Genomic DNA, 16,881 nt, shown 5'->3' on the forward strand with positions numbered 1-16,881 from the left:
TCTGGAAAATCATCTATAACCTAAAGTTGTATAATGGAAAGTAAGTTAAAAAAGATACAAATATCTAAAAATCATATTTTGGTTTTACCGTGACTCCCAGAACTTCCAGCGAGTAAGAGTATTTTCATAGTACTCTCAAAGATATTCGTATTATCTTCCGGTCGTTTTGTTCATTAAATTTTATGCGATTTGAGCTGGGGTTCTTAGTCTTTTGGGGACAATAAGCCCTGATCGATTTTCGTATAGTCTCACACCCCTCCGCTTAGGAGTTTGAGTTCAATTGTATTGTTATCTTTGGCGTGCAACTTTAATATAAGCTTAACCAAAGAATCAATTAGGGGATAGTACCCTGATAAAGTATTCCAAACTATTAGCATGTATTATTTATGGTAAGGATACCTTAGTCTAAAATTCTTGCTTTAGAGGATCGCTTAAATAGTGAATTTTTACCCCCTGGCACTGATATACATGAAAATACTGTATGTGGGTTTCCAATATCTATTTTGGGCCACCAAAGCAAGGAGCCTAGGATATAAGGAGGCATTTTTTTTTCAAGCATGTTAAAGAGACTATAACTTATGTCTGTTTCAATTTTTTGGATGACTTGTTTCAGCTAAGATTTTAGGTGGTATTTGATGTAAAAGATGTCATACAAAAAAAAAAAACAAAAAAACTAATAGACATTATCTACCGAGCAAAAAAAACGAAAAAGATAAGATGGCTGTGAATGATCAACAAAAATTCCATTAAAATGCGATATTTGTTAGATATTTCTTGATTAGCACTACTTAAACCCGCTAAATAGATTACTTGTCTCAAAGAACCCCTCTACTATATACCGTACTCTTTCTAAACATAGATTTTCCACACTCATCTAATATTTTTATAAAGACCAACTATTTTTTTAACCTTACTACTCTTTCTAAAAATAGATTTTTGAATTTTCAAGCCCTTATTGTACATATTTTTTTTCATTGTCAGGTTTGTATTCCCATCTATTGAGAGCAAATTGTATTTATGTTCATTTATTTTTTTGTGTTTATTGCTAGTGATCTTCATTCACTAGCTAAAAAATGTCTTGCAGTGTAAAAAATCCGTATTGTGTGTTTTTTCTTATTTGTTTTAACGTATATATAAAGTATTTTATAATAAGATATGTCATTTTATCTAGTTACGGCTAAGAAGGATTTTAATTTTGTAAATAAACTTAAAATGGTGATAATTTAACCCCTTAATTCAGAAGCAAGGGCTTTCAACCTTCCCCTCTCCACCTCTCTTCAAGCTTCAGCTATTGAGCAAGATACTAGCAAAATACTTCCTTGAGAACGAAACAGGAAGAGTAACAGGAAGAGAGAAAGAGATAGAGAGAAAGTGGAGGAACAAAGAGAGATGTAGGGAAGAATAAGAAAGACACAGAGTTAACTCACAACTGAACTAAGAGTAATATTACTTCTGCTCTCATTTTCAATGATTCTCAAACTTTGTAGGAAAAACAGTACTTTCACGACTATATTTTCAGCTGAGAAAAGTCTAACTAGGGAACACAGTAGTGAAATTTGGAATTTCATGAGTCAAAACGGTTTTGCGACGTAAAAGGCCATGCGAGTAAATTAAGACGAATCCCGTGAAAAAACGTATTTAGAGTTGTGAATGAAACAATACATTTATAAAGACTCCAGCAAATGTAGTTCTAGAATCCCAGTTATGGAACCTTCTTTCCTTTCTGTTTTTAGGTTGTTATTTAAATTATTCAATCGAAAAAATATCTTTGTTCATCCGTGCCATTAAAATAAACGAAAAAAAATCCGTAAAACTGAAAAAAAGTGGAAGTAAGGGACTACTCAAATGAATACAATGTAATAAAATGAATTACATATATTTCTAATGAAAAAGAATGCTATAAAAAGTAAAATATCGTGACAACTTCAATTAACATCTGTAAACTCAACTTTTTTTTTAATTCTAGTCACGGTGCTACTATTATGTTGAAAAGTGAGTAAATGGTACCATGAAATTGTAAAAAAAACAACTAATAATTAAAAAATAAGAAGAAAAAAAAAGATCTAACGGATGATAATGGGAGGTGGGACCCAATTGGAAAGACTACGGCATGGAATTCTTCTGTATAGCACAATACGTCTGAGCGTAACATCAGTAAAATCTGAAAAAGATAACCTTCGCCATCTACCAAATATTGCCAGATGTATTAAATGTAAAATAGCAGTTAATTTCCGTCTGATTAGTTCAAAAACATTTTGTTTTAATTCCTTCTAGTGAATTATTTTCCTAGCTTGATGCGTTACTTGTTTGTTTATACGGATTAATAAAAAAAAAAAAAAAAAAAAAAATTCACCTTCAGTTTCGCATTTCTTAACAGTATAATTAACTGCATCTCTTACTAGCTCCAAACTTGGTGATGATTCGGTCTGAATAAAATTATATTAGGCTATCTGTATTGGGGCTGTTTGGATGTTATTCGACTATGTTCGAGCTGGTCCCATAAAAATAACAAATAAATTTGATGTGAATTTAGATTAAGAGAAGATACTATAACTACCCAATTAAGGTCAGACTGTAGCTGAATTCTGAAAATCACCCTAAACGATCAAGTTTGACCCAAACAGACTCTTTTGCTAATTCAATAAAACAACATGATTTTTTCCGATGAAAGCAAGGAGCGACACTAAAACTTCAAACAAACAGAAGATATTTCGTACATTAGGGAAGACTGTCCTCTTCTCAACTCCCCGCTCTTGATTTTGAAGTTCAAATTTCTGCCCTAATTCTTAAGAACAACTGCTTGAACAAAAAGACCGTTGAATTGGTGTCCTAGATTGGCAGCGTGAAAATGTGCCTGAGGGTTAACACAATTTCTTTGGCACCAGTGGTGGTTCTGAGCTCTCTTACGCCCGAGGCAACATCTCGATTAGCCCCCCCTTTTCCTAAAATTTTCAGGCCAAATTTTAACGAGATTTCTATTTATTAACAACATTTTCCATTTATGTAAATCTGACTTTTCTTACTTTAGCCTCTGCAAAATTATTAATTATCTCGTCTCATTGTTTGCTTCTAATTCTTCGCATTCTATGCTCAGTAACATTAAATCATTTAGCCGCTCCTGGCCTATGGTCGATCTGAGGTAGGTTGGTATTAATTTAAGTTTACTAAACGGCCGCTCATTACTAGCCACGAACACTACAGTCGTTAATAATATTTGATAGGCAACTCTTACGTTTGGGGAGACCCCTTCATCTCTGTATTGCACAATTAATTCTAACAACCTTAATTCTATTTAATTTTATTTTGGGACAAAAAATCGCAATATTTCCAATTTAACAGCAATAAAAACGTTCTTGATAACACTTAAGACTTGCCTCCTTCTTCCTGGGAAAATCTCTGACTCCCTGAAAATCCCGAGGAAAAACACTCGAGATCCCCCTTCATCTCTTCACCCTGTTTGCCGGTAAGGAAATGAGTTTAATCTTTTATATTACAAAGAAAATATGTTTCTCCAATAGGAAGGGAGCTATCACTGCAAATCACTTATGTTCAGGCAGTATGAAGCTTGATTATTTGGATAGTGTTTTGACTCTTTTTCTATAGTGTTTCAATTACTATTAGTCTAGGTCACTCCTTACTTAGAGTTTGTTACCTCGAACTGTTTGATTCTGAAAAGCCTTCAGATCTTAGTAGTCTTTTAAAAAGAAAAGTTGAAAACTCACTTATTCGTATCTGCCAAATTCGAACATAAAATATGTGAATTACTGACCAAAAATTAAGCATTTTGTTATAGTCAGTGGATTCAACCCTTTTAAACTTGTGTTATATTTTTAATTGTGATTTATTTAATCGTAAGACATTAGATAATTTTGAAATTCACCCAATTTTTTATATTACCCCTTTTTAACTTGTCTTATCTTTTTCAATTGTGTTTTATTTAATGATAAAACAGCATGTAGATTTGTAAAATTCCCCCGATTTTTTGCTTTCTTCTTTTTTTGTCATTAAAATACCCATTAATCGTTTTGATTTTTGCTCGTTTTTATTGTAGTCAATTTGATTTGTATTTTTTTTTTAACTTTTTACCACTTTAATAACGTTAGATATGTCATTATAAACTTATAACTAGTACTTAATTTTTTTTCTTCTATTCCTGGCACGTCCCTTAGACAACTTGCCTTTGGAAGTTCATGGGTATATATGCATGCATTTTGTTAAGTTCTATCTTTATTAATAAACTTCACTTAACTTACAAAAAATGCAACTTATACAAATTTTGAGATGGCCATTTGTTGTCGTAGAAAGTTCAAAAAAGGCTCATCCGATTGAAAATTGAAGGGGCTTTTGCCCCTTTTAATAGTCAAAAGGGCTTGGAGGGGAGATGACCCCCCCCTCAGACGCCCACCATTTCCCGAAACACTTCCAATCAACATTTTGAGATAGCCATTTTGCTCAGCGTAGTTGAAAGGTCCGGAAATTATGTCTTTCAGAATGACAGCCCCCATCATCCTGAGAGCAAGGGTTGTAAGTTATGCCCTGGGGGGGCAAATAAGGTTTTCATAGAAATGGTGATCGTATAAGCTTCGGAAGGACTCACTGGATTAGTTATCACTAGTACCCTTTTTAAGATTCTAAGTGGTTGGAAGGCGGATAGCCTCCCCCCCGCACCTTGTATTTTCTCAAAATGTATGTGATAGAAATTTTCAGATGGTCATTTGTTGTCGTAGAAACTTCAAAAAATGATCATTCAATTGGAAATTGAAAGGGCCTTTTTAAGAGTCAAAAGTGAATGGAGGGCAAAAAGCCCCCCCCCACGCCATCAATTACCAGAACACATCTAATCAAAATTTTGAGATAGACATTTTGTTCAGTGTAGTTGAAAGGTCTGAAAATTATGTCTTTGAGGATGACAACCCCCCGCCCCCCTAGAGCCCACAACTCCAGGGTTATAAGTTCCGCCCTTAGAGCATATAAGGTTTTATGGAAAGGGTGGTCGTATAAACTCTGGAGTGGGCTCATTTGATTGGAAATCAGATGTGCTAGTTAAAAAATTTTAAATTAAAAATAAAATTTTGAGATAGCCATTCGTTCAGAACGGTGGACAGGGTGGACAGAATCCCCCACAGTCTGAGGGTATGGGTTGTAAGTTATGTCCCAGGGGGTTATAAGGTTTTTATGGAAGGGGTGGTCGTGTGAACTTTAGAAGAGACTCATTTGATTTGAAATGTATGGTTCTAGTTCCCTTTTAAAATTCAAACACGATGGAGAGCAACTAGCCCCCCTCCCTTCCCATAACATATTCAAATGAAAATGTGAGATAGCCATTTTGTAACCAGTAGGCCAAAAAGCATACAACAATGTCTTTAGGGTGGACACAATCTCCCAGAGTCCATGATCAAGGGTTGTAAGTTATGCCCAAGGCATATAATGTTTTAAGGAATTGGTAGTTGTAAAAACTTTGGATCGGACGGAGCTCATTTGATTAGAAGTTAGAAGTTAGAATCAAAATAGAATGGAAGGACGTCAGCCCCCTTCAAGTCTATCACTCCCCAAAACATATCCAGTCAAAACTTTGAGAGAACTCTTGGGTTCAGCATTGTTGAAAGGTCCAGCATAGGGGATGTCAACCTCCCCAGAGTCCTCAGGGCAAAGGATGTAAGTTAGGCAATTCGTTCATTGTTTACACATAGTATATGATAATGAGAAAGGTATGCATGTTTTAACTTTACTTCCCAAAAAGACGAAGTGTATTCAGGTGAGCCTTTCAGAGAATGTTGAGGGGAGTGTTGAACTAAATCAAACCACTATATGTGTACACAGATTGTCAAAACGGTACAACACAAGAACGACTGAGTATATTAATTGGGAAAATTCAGGAAATGATAAGGGAGATGATCAAAAAGGCAATATTTGCATGTTATAATTGCTACTATAACTACCAGCACTACTACTGCCACACTACTCCATTTACACTTTTAAGGGGAGATATAAACTAAATAATAAAAAAATGCATTTTCAAGTTTAATATTCATATAACAAAGCTTGAATCATCCCTGGAAAACTGTACTCCTTATATGTTTCTTTGGGGAAGGACTAATCTCAAATATACAAATCTAAATTTTAAGGCCATCATTTATGCGGTTCTGAAGGAAAGTTCTTCGAAGTAATATTTTTCTATATAGGAGATGTTCTCCCCTTTCCCAATCCCACCACCATCTATCCAGGCAAGCATTCGAATATAATACTTCATGTTATGCTTAGAATATTTCTGGAATTGGAGATGAGCAGTTACCCCGCCACAAGTATGTTACAAGATTGGTACAAAAATATTCCTAAGGATAAGGTGAAATTAGGAAAAATATCTCCCATCCCTCAAACCACTTCTTCTATATTTATCTGCCTTCTATGTATATCTTCTTTAAGTCTCACTGAAAGTTAGTATGCCTAAGAGTGTACTCTATAGGCTTCAAGCATCCCCCATCTCAGAGAAGCATTCTCTGACCCTCCTCCCTAATAGCTGATGCGTAGCTAAATACCACAGTACACAGTTTTCTGAAACATCATGCACATTAACTAAGTTGAAAAAAGCTTTAAAATAATTGCCTATATTAGCCGTTTATTTTGCATGGACTCCATACGTCTTGAACTGGACTGCATCATCCGTATTTATTAGTATCGTATGCATCATGGCGTGGGATTACGGCCTCTAAAGCTTGAAGGATAATTAAATAGCTTGAGCTTCCATTCGATGAAATTTAGCCCTCTTCAGACCACAATTACTGTTTTGTACCACAAAATAATAGAAAATGGCACTTGAGTTATAGAACATTTAATTTGCGTTTAAACGATCCTCTCACTGTATTCGAGGGCCACTGGTTTGAAATGACTAGAACTGGCAAAGAACACCGAAGAAAAAAACAAACAAATAGGTATCCATACCCATCTTTCTAAAAAGAAAAATGCATTTTTATAGACAGGGGATTGAAACCTCTAAAATTGGGCTCTCTGATATCCTAAATTGGATCGTTTAATTTTCTTCAGGATCGCTCCACTTTTTGGGAGTTCATCCACCCTTTTGTCTAAAATTAGGCCGTTTAAAAATGCTCTGAGACTCTTAACTTTTAATGAGTAACTAAAATTAAAGAATTTTACTTGGAATCACCACAAAAAAACCATTCTTTTTATCTATATATTATCGCCAAAATCCATTTACTTATAGCACTTGACCTAGACTGTTTGAAAAGGTAAGTTTAGCAAGAACCGACAAAACGTTGGTTTCGTTGTTGACCAAACAACCAAATAAACCCCTGATCACTTTCAGCTAAAAATGGTTGAAAGTTTACTTTCAGGTCCTTTTCGGCTAGTCCGTCGAAAACAGTTGGATCAACGGCAAGACTTTTTTTCGGAATATCAAGTATTTTGCTAAATTGACATAATGCTGAAACAAAAATAGAATTAATCCGTTGAATTTTCCGCCACATTGCTCCTAGGGCGTATCCTGGATTTTTGTTCGGGGGGGGATATAAAAAACTTGAAAAATACATCAAAACTTTGTTAATGTGCATTTTTGTTACGTTTTTACGAGTCAGAAAAAAATTTGGAGGAGAGGGTTCTAGCCCCATAGACTCCCCACCCTCTCGGATACGGCATTGCATTGATTACCTGAAACGTACCTGTTGTATTTGCCTTTGGACCATTTAAGCCAAAACTAAAGGAGAAATTCAATGAGTGGTCTAATCTCAATCCTAAGAAAAGGGTTGACAGGGAATTTTATGCCGTAGAGAAACTATTTCTGATGTTGTGAAACTTTCTTTTCCTATATTGCATAGCATTTCAGCCTTTCCAACATGATAAAATCATTAAAGTCAATTGCAATTCACGCCTTCCATCAGGAGGTGTTTTCAGGTGCAAAGTTTCTTTTTTTTAGAATCCCTCACCAATTGGTGACGAGAAAATGCAACCACTTCCTTTGAAAATTAAATTCACATCCGTCCACCTTAATCAACAGATATAAAAGATATAGCGCTACCACCGTTTGTTTTTATAAAAAGCGCAGTGAAGTTCAAGTTGATCTTGCTAAGTGTTAAAGCTTGACGACTGCACAATTTATTCTGCTTTTTCAGGTTTCATTAATTTCTTAAAGTTCCAATAAAACACAACAAAATTTCTTCACTGATAATTTAAAAGTAATTACCTCCTCATATCTAATTTTACTTAAGTGACCAAGCTATTAATAGATAAAAAAAATTTATGACACAGAAACTATTTCTTATCTTCTGAAATTGTAAGACCAGAAAAAATTGTATCGGATTAACGACGCTCCTTGACTACTAAGGGGCTTGCGTCTGCCCTGCAGTGGGTTGCTACAGCCGGTTAATACCTATTTTAGCAAAGCAATGTAACACTGGGCCTCGAGGCAGCCAGGTTTTTTGAGTCTACCATCACGAATAGTCAGAATCTAGTGAACAAGGCTCTGGAGACCTAATTCTTCAACGGTTCTTCATGAGCTTGTGTAGTTGGCATTTTTTTTTTTTAAGTTTCGCTAGTCCCAAATTTCGAAAGGTGCTCTGTGCCTCAAGCATACTCGCAAAAGACTGGTGTGGAGAGAGGAGGGCCGCCTTATTCTTGAAATCCGTTCGAAGATCCTTTGGGAAAAATTGGAATTTTCTGGTTTAAAAATGCATTTTCATTTTTCGTGCTCCCCCCAAGGGTCAAACTAATGTGAACCTGTGCTCTACAGTAGAATCAATTTAGAGACTTTTCTTAGAATTGGATCCTGTTGAATTTTTTTTTTTACATTTTCTGACATGAAAAGGCTAATTATGTTTACATTTTATTCACAGTAAAGTTCGCAAATTGTTTTCCAAATTTATAATCCTGTCAAAAAACAAAACTCTTTTCTTAGGGTTTTAAAGAAAGTGTCTTCAGTCATATTATCAGGCTATTGCAAAATTTCATATGCTTCTTACAGTGTTTAATGGGACGAAAAATCTTTAGAAAGACTGTAGTTTATCTTCTATGTTTAGAGGTATAAGAAATTGAAAGTATTATTCAAATAGTAAAACTCACTGAACCTAAAAATGTACAATACATTCCATTTGAGATAAATTACACATAATGAGGGATTAGTGATCGAAGGATATAAATAGGTGCACCATTTAAGCTGAAGAGGAGGGGAGGTGCTGAGTGTTGTAAACACTCAGCACCTCCCTATCACTAGTCATCTATCACTAGTTCTAATGCTTTATAAATTGTATTGTCAAAGCAATGCAGGCTACAACGAATTGAACATTTTGCGGTGTTGGAATCCAAAATTGTTTTTTTTTTTTAATTTTCCCAAAAAAAAATTAGAGTTTCTGAAATCCCCCCTCCAATTAATGCTCCTAAAGACACAAACGAAGGTTCAAAGCACGAATAGTTCGAATTTTTTGGCTTTAATTTTCAAGGTTTCGGAGAGCCTAATTTTTATCGCGGACATTTGGGGAAACTCCAAAAAATTCGGTGATAGTGGTAGCACAGCATGTTGCCTTAAGGGTGTTGCCTTTCAACTTAAGCGTTGAAGAGCTTGAAGCTCCTTCAATATTTCGACTATTTCCAAGCAAAGTTGGGGCTTTCAATTCAAGAAGCATTAGCTAAACAGTAATAAATTGCTTTTTAATATTACGGTCTAAAAGTCATAAATGGTTCTTGAATACTGGCAAAATTTAATGAAAATGTTAGTTATCTGGAAGAGTGGACGCTTATAGCAAAATTTACAAATCTTTATCGCGGAAGTTTGGGGAAACCCCAACAAATTTGGCGACAGTGTTAGCACAGCATGCTGCCTTGACAGTGTTGGCTTTCAACTGAAGCTTTGAAGAACATGAAGCTTCTTCAAACCTTTGACTGTTTCCAAGCAAACTTGGGGCTTTCAATTCAAGAAGCATTAGCTAAACAGTAATAAATTACTTTTTAATATTACGGTTTAAAAGTCATGAATGGTTCTTGAATACTTGCAAAATTTGTATGAAATTATTAGTTATCTGAAAGTGTGGACACTTATAGCAAAATTTACTAATCTTTATCGCGGAAATTTGGGGAAACCCCAAAAAATTCGGTGATAGTGGAATCACAGAATGTTGCCTTGGGGCTGTTGGCTTTCAACTGAAGCGTTGAAGAACATGAAGCTCCTTCAAACCTTTGACTGTTTCCAAGCAAACTTGGGGCTTTCAATTCAAGAAGCATTAGCTAAACAGTAATAAATTGCTTTTTAATATTACGGTTTAAAGGTCATGAATGGTTCTTGAATACTTGCAAAATGTTTATGAAAATGTTAGTTCAAAAAAAAGTAAAACGAGTAAAATAAAGATATTAAAAAGAGTACAAAGAATAAGCAGTTTGTCGCCAAATGCACTAGAAAAATGTCTTGCTACTAGCCAAAACTGAAAATTTAAAAACTAACCAAGAAAGCTTGAAGAAAGCTTGTTGTACAAAGAATAAGCAGTTTGTCGCCAAATGCACTAGAAAAATGTCTTGCTACTAGCCAAAACTGAAAATTTAAAAACTAACCAAGAAAGCTTGAAGAAAGCTTGTTGTACGAAGAATAAGCAGTTTTATCGCCAAATGCACTAAAAAAATACGTTGCTACTAGCAAAATTGAAATTTTTATTGCAAAATTGAAATTTTTATTGCTTGAAGTGCTATGAACTTTAGTTGAGATTGAAAACCGGGATTTTTTTAGACTTAAAATAAAAACTTGAATTGGTCACGACATTTATAATTATATAAAGCCAACTTATATACCATAACCGCCCCACACAATCACAATTAGTCATAAATAGTTTCTAGACTTCCGGTTAGTAAGAATTTTTTTTTGTAACTTTAATATATTCAGAGATAAAACTAATTCATTCCATATTTTATGCATTTTAGTAGCCACAGGAATACTAAACCAAACAGAAACTAATGGTGCGTTAAATTCTTTAGGCTATCTAAACATGAAAAAAAGATACCCTTTACATCACCTTTTCGTAAATGTATTCAGTTAGATAAGTTAATGCATTAAATATTCTTAGCTATGGGATAAAAAATGAAAACTCATGAAAAGGACAGAAAAAGCTGCAACTACAACAAGTTTATTTTTATTTTATATCGCAAATATGCATAATTGGATTTTTTTTAGAGGGAGAACATTTTTTATGCTGAATCTCAGTATCAGCATGTGACAATGGGAATTGATCTCTATTGATCAGCTTTAGCGCAGGAGTCGAGTTCCACAGGTGTTATTCTAGCAGTTTCCCCGTCCCGTCGTAGAGAAATCTCGACAGATTAAAAATGTACTGTCAGTAGTTGCAACTCTTCCCAAGTGGTAGTGTAGTAGAACATTAGCGTACCCTGGATGAGATAGAGGTAGATAGACTAAAGCTGCAGGTACCCCTAACGTATTTTTTTAATTTGAAAAACAGAATAGTTTTGAATTTCAGAATTCTTCATAAAAAATTTACATTTTTTTTCTAATTGCGTATTGTTCTTAGAAATTCTCAAGAGGCAAGTAAGAGGTATATGAAAACAGAAACGATTCGGTATGGGCAATCAAAAGCTCCGATGAAAAAATAATTTTTAAGAAACAACAAAAAAAACAAAAAAAACCGCAAGGGCTCCTTTGAACAAAGGTAATGTTCCTAAATAAACCTTTGCCATATATTACTGAAGCATAATAAAACTTCGAAAAATATGATAATTTTTTTTCTGTTTAATCAAGCAATTGCCAAAAACAACGTTTTGTTCGAAATGTCTTTGTAGAAAATTTCTTCGCCCCCAAAAAACGGATTTGAAATGAACATTTTTAGCCAAAACTTTACCAGGCCTTTTTCTTTTTATTGTGGAGCAATCTAAACTGCTTTAGAAAATAGGAAAAATAACGTTTTTCAATGATTTCCAACCAATTTTTAGTCTAAAAACCGTGTACACCAAATTTCAATGATGTAATTTGGCAAATGGACGAAGCGAAATTTCCGCTAAAGATTGATGTGAGAAATATTGGCTGCATTCCAGGCTCAACAAAAAGTAGCTAAAAGTTACAAAAAAGTAGCTTTTTTCGTTCCGGCTGACTTTTTTTGATGGAATAACAGAAAAGTGACTTTGGGTTTACTTTCTTGGTAACTTTTACTGAAGATAGCAAACGAACATCTTCAGTAAAGTAACGTTGCATCATCATCATCGTTACTGTTAATATCAGACAGAAAAATATTGAAAGTATTATTATACTAAATCATACTGAAAGAGTAATGAATAAAATTAAAACTCTTAAAAGCTTATACCCTTAAAAGCTAATAAGCCAGTAGTTGCTTCACAACCGTTCCGGGTGGATGTTACTTCAAGTAACTTCTATAGTTAAAGTAAAGTTACTATAGTTCACAACCTGGAATACAGCCATTGTCTCTCGTTCACATGTTAGAACCGTAAGAAAGCAGAAAAATAAAACTCTAAACATTGTAGAGTTCCCTGTACAAAACCCTAATGCTTTTTACACTATCTTAGCTTTTGTCGCTAAAACATACTCAACATATCCTTGAGCTTAAAATGCCCTTGAAACAGGGGAGATAAAGAAGTAGGTTTTATTTCAAACTGGCCATCCATTTTTGTTTAGGTTCTTTTTACGATTTTTTGTTTACATGGCGAACAATTAGGCTGGTATCTGAAAGGACAAAACAAGTTTAAAAAGAGAAAATAATGTGGGATTTTGACAAAAGAATGTCGGTATGTGACAGTAAAACCAGTGAATAATTCACTTAGGCCTTAACGGAGTGGGCCTAATTGCCAAAACTTTCCTTGGTTACCATTTTCGACGTCGTACAATTTACTACCCCCTCCCCCATTGTTGGTGGCGAAAGGTATATATATATTAAATTTTCTTAACTATTTTTTTTCCTTAACGGAGTGGGAAAAGTAAAATCCTAATTGCAAAACTTTCCTTGGTTACAATTTTTGACATCGTACAATTTACTAGTCCCCGCCCCCCATTGTTGGTTGCGAGAGGTTCCAGGCTCTTTTTCAAACTTTTAAAAAATTTGTTTTCCTATTTAAATTTTGTTATTGGATAAATATGTAAATGATTTTTATTTTAATTAGGCAGATTTTTGCAAAACGCGCTTTTTTTAGTTTTCTCTTACTAAGGGGCTAAGAAGGGAATTGTGCATTTTCACTAAGAGTTTTGATTGTACAGATTTTGATAAATCGAAAGATTCCAACCTCTAAGGTCAAATGAAGCTGAGCTTAACTTCTAATAGGGATATTTTTCTTCAAAGTTCCCATCTTAATTGATCATAAACTTTCGCATTAAATTTACTACAGCTACATGTTTAAGTTTCTCTAAAAGTTGTTATGGTATAAGACTGTAACCTCTATGGAATATTATCTCAAGCTAGTAATTAACCAGTTTGTGTCAACGAAGTGTAGTAAGGAGCGATCGAAGTCAGTGGTAACTGAAATTCTAAAAAAACGGAATTTTGATACCAATACATACATAACAAAAATTGGAATTTTATGTCAATTTTAAATATATAAGTTTCATCAAGTTTAGTCTTACCCATGCAAGTTATGAACTTAGCCCAATGTTTACGTGTAGTATTGGTTATTGGGAAGTATACTGTTGTTTTCGGGGGGATTTTTCTGGTCATGGAGGGAGGGGTTACGTGAGAGGAATCTTTTTATGGAGGAATTTATCATGGAAGAAGAGGATTTCCATGAGGAGGGCGCCGGATTTTTCAGCGTTATTAAAAAAAGGGAAATTAAATAGAAAAGTCAGTTTTTTTTTAACGTAAAGTAAGAAGCAACATTAAAAGTTAAAACAAACAGAAATTATTACGTATACCAGGGGGTTCATCCCCTCTTCAATACCTCGCTCTCTACGCTAAGTATTTCCAGCAATTTCAAAAGAGCTATTAGTTCTAATTAGAAGGCTTTTGTGATTCAGGGGTCATTCTTAAGGAATTGAAACAAAATTCAAACTATAGTATAAAGAGCGAGGTATTGAAGAAGGGGCGGAGCCCCTCATACACGTAACGAAAATATACCACATAGACGTTCGTTATGTTAGAACGAATATTATTTTAATTATTCACGAACGGTGAGCCAAAATCAAAACCTGCATTAATTCAAAAATGTTTAGAAATTAAAAAAAAAACACGTTTTTTCAACAGAAATTAAGGGGCAACATTAAAAGACAAAGCGAACAGAGTACGCATATAAGGGGTTCTTCCTCTCCTCAATACCTCGCTCTTTATGCTAAAATATTTTTAGTAATGTCGAAAGAGCTATTAACTCTAGTTAAACGGCCTTTGTGATTCAGGGGATATTCTTAAAGAATTGGAACAAAATTCTAACTTTAGTGTCAAAAGCGAGGTATTGACGATGGGGCGATCCCCCTTATATACGTAATAACACTATACGAATATAGAAGTTTGTTAAGTAAGTTAATTTATAAGTTACGTATATTCATTACTAGTAAAAACGTTCATAAATAAAATTAAAAGTTCTAGTGGCCTTTTTAAGTAACCAAAAAATTGGAGGGCAACTAGGCCCCCTCTCCCGCCACTTTTTTCTCAAAATCGTCCGATCAAACTTCGAAAAAGCCATTTAGCCAAAAAAAGTAAAATCAATATGCAAATTTTGTTTTAATTATTCATGTACGGTGAGCCAAAATCAAAGCCTGCATTAACTCAAAAACATCCATAAATTAAACAAAAACAATCTTTTTTTGTTGAAAGTAAAGAGCGACATTAAAACTTAAAACGAACAGAATTTTTTCCGTACATGAAAGGGGCTGTCCCCTTCTCAACGCCCTACTCTTTACGTTAAACTTTGACTCTTTTTTACAACTCTACTTTTTAAAACAATAAAAACTGTAGCGTAAAGAGGGGAGCTTTGAGGAGGGTACAGCTCCTTTCATATACGGAATAATTTCTTTTTTAGTGACACTCCTTATGTTCAGTTAAAAAAACTTGTTTTTTTTTTATTTAATTATGCAATGAAGCTAAAGTTTTGGTCAAAAAATGTTTTAAAATAAACTTGGTCTAGAGACCCCCTCTCCCCTTTGTGTAAGGGGTTTTTAAGTATCTTTGTAACTATAGTCATGTAATGAGGACCAATAATATCATTATACATAAAAAAAAATTATAAATTAAATACCCTAATAAAACGACAAATAAGGTAACTTGGGGTTGCTAAGGTGGCTAGGGGGGGGGAGTACGGGAAGGGGACAAAACTGTGTGTTTGCAGATTTTAGTCTTGTAGAGGGAGAAGGTTTAACCTGGTTATGCCCTCCAATCTGATCGCCCTTGATTCCCCATGTAGGGAATGAAGCGTGGTGATTATTTCTCGAAACCTACTTATTATGACTATGCTAGAAAATAATTCTGATTAGTCAAAATGAGGGCCCAGGCGTAGCCAGGATTGTTTCTGGGAAAGGACACAGTAATTTTTTTCAGACGGGACGGAGAAAAAAGTTGAGTTCTGGGAAAGATCTTTTCAGCCATTATATCATCCAAAATATAAATAGCCTACCTATATAATTTCTTAGATTTTGAAGCCGAGTTTCATACCCAAAAACTACCCTTACCTGCAAAACCGGTGAGGGCCTCTTACATTTAATTCAGTTTTGTTATTTTTCAGTATAGTACTAATAGAGTCAATTCACGGTAATTTTTTTCTTTTTATATTTGACCTTTATGTCACAGAACAGCAGGCGTTACTGGAGCCATCTGGCTGAAAAACGCAAATTCCTTAAGTTCCCATTAAACCACCGGCTAGCAAGGGGACACGCTTCAATCCATATATCAAATTTTAATAAAAAGAACGAAAAAAAAATGTCTATATGGGGAAAAAAAGAACATTTAAAACGTGCACTAGCATTGTGTTTGACCTGCTAGGATTTAGGATAAATTTATTTATTTATATGGGGGAAATGCAAAACAAAGAATATTTAAAACATGCACTAGCATTGTATTTGACCTACTAGAATTTAGGATGAATTTTATTTATTTTTGTTTCTGAATTATCCAACGAAGCCCTGCTTTCCTACCTACTGTAAAGTTTCGATTTCTTCAATATTTGAAAAAAATGTTTATTTCTCAAGTATTTAGTATATTTTTGTATAATTTAACTCTTATTTTTTTTTTTACAAATCCCCACAACTCTGAACCAAGAAGCATTTACCCTGGAATAGAGCTATTTTTTCAATTCTACATTTTTAACCGTTTATTATTTGTGCCAAAAGGTAAAAGTCGCAAGCTTACTATCTTGGCTCGGCGGCTTGATAATTTTTTTTTTATTTCTATAAGCTTATTAACACCTGATTTACTCCAAGGATGAATCTGTGTCGTGGTAAGCGTAGAAGATGTACAAAATTTAAATTGTCTAATATTTGAATGTTTGGACCTAGCAATTATTGGGGAAAATAATGGCTCAACATCTAAATAGACTTCTACCCCTCCTGGCAATGAACATTAAGTAAAGAACAAGCCTTTTAAAACAGAATAACTCCGAAAATGTAGCTTTGATACATCAAACGAATCTACTTTTTAGAAATAATTGTTTTTGAAGCACTGAGCGAAAGCCATTTTTGTCCAAGCAATCCTGTCTATACAAGCTTGCAAATTTTTTTTTTATCCGTCTGGACATGGACTGAAAAAACCGACCAACAGAAACAAAAAACCTAAGGGTCAGCGCACTAAATCATTCTTAAAAAATACTATTTGTTTTATTTTGCTGACAGGAGCTTGAAATGTCCGTTTTAGAGTTTAAGATATTATTGAATTTTCTACTGCTAACAGCTTACTGCAGGATCATGCTGCCCGAGGCCAACACATTGAATATCATCATGTAAATTTTACCAATACTGGG

At 34.3% G+C, this 16,881-nt stretch overlaps 1 protein-coding gene across 1 annotated transcript in view; it reads left to right on the top strand.

Moving 5' to 3' along the window:
* Positions 1-11,310: 11,310 nt before the first annotated feature.
* The window catches only part of LOC136038963 (blood vessel epicardial substance-A-like), a 106,524-nt gene continuing 100,953 nt past the window's right edge, over positions 11,311-16,881 (top strand). Inside the window, exon 1 of the mRNA XM_065722484.1 lies at positions 11,311-11,409. The gene's annotated coding sequence lies outside the window, so the exon portion shown is untranslated. The remainder of the gene's footprint in view (positions 11,410-16,881) is intronic.

The sequence above is a fragment of the Artemia franciscana genome, chromosome 2 (genome assembly GCF_032884065.1).
Source record: "Artemia franciscana chromosome 2, ASM3288406v1, whole genome shotgun sequence".
Lineage (NCBI taxonomy): Eukaryota > Metazoa > Arthropoda > Branchiopoda > Anostraca > Artemiidae > Artemia > Artemia franciscana.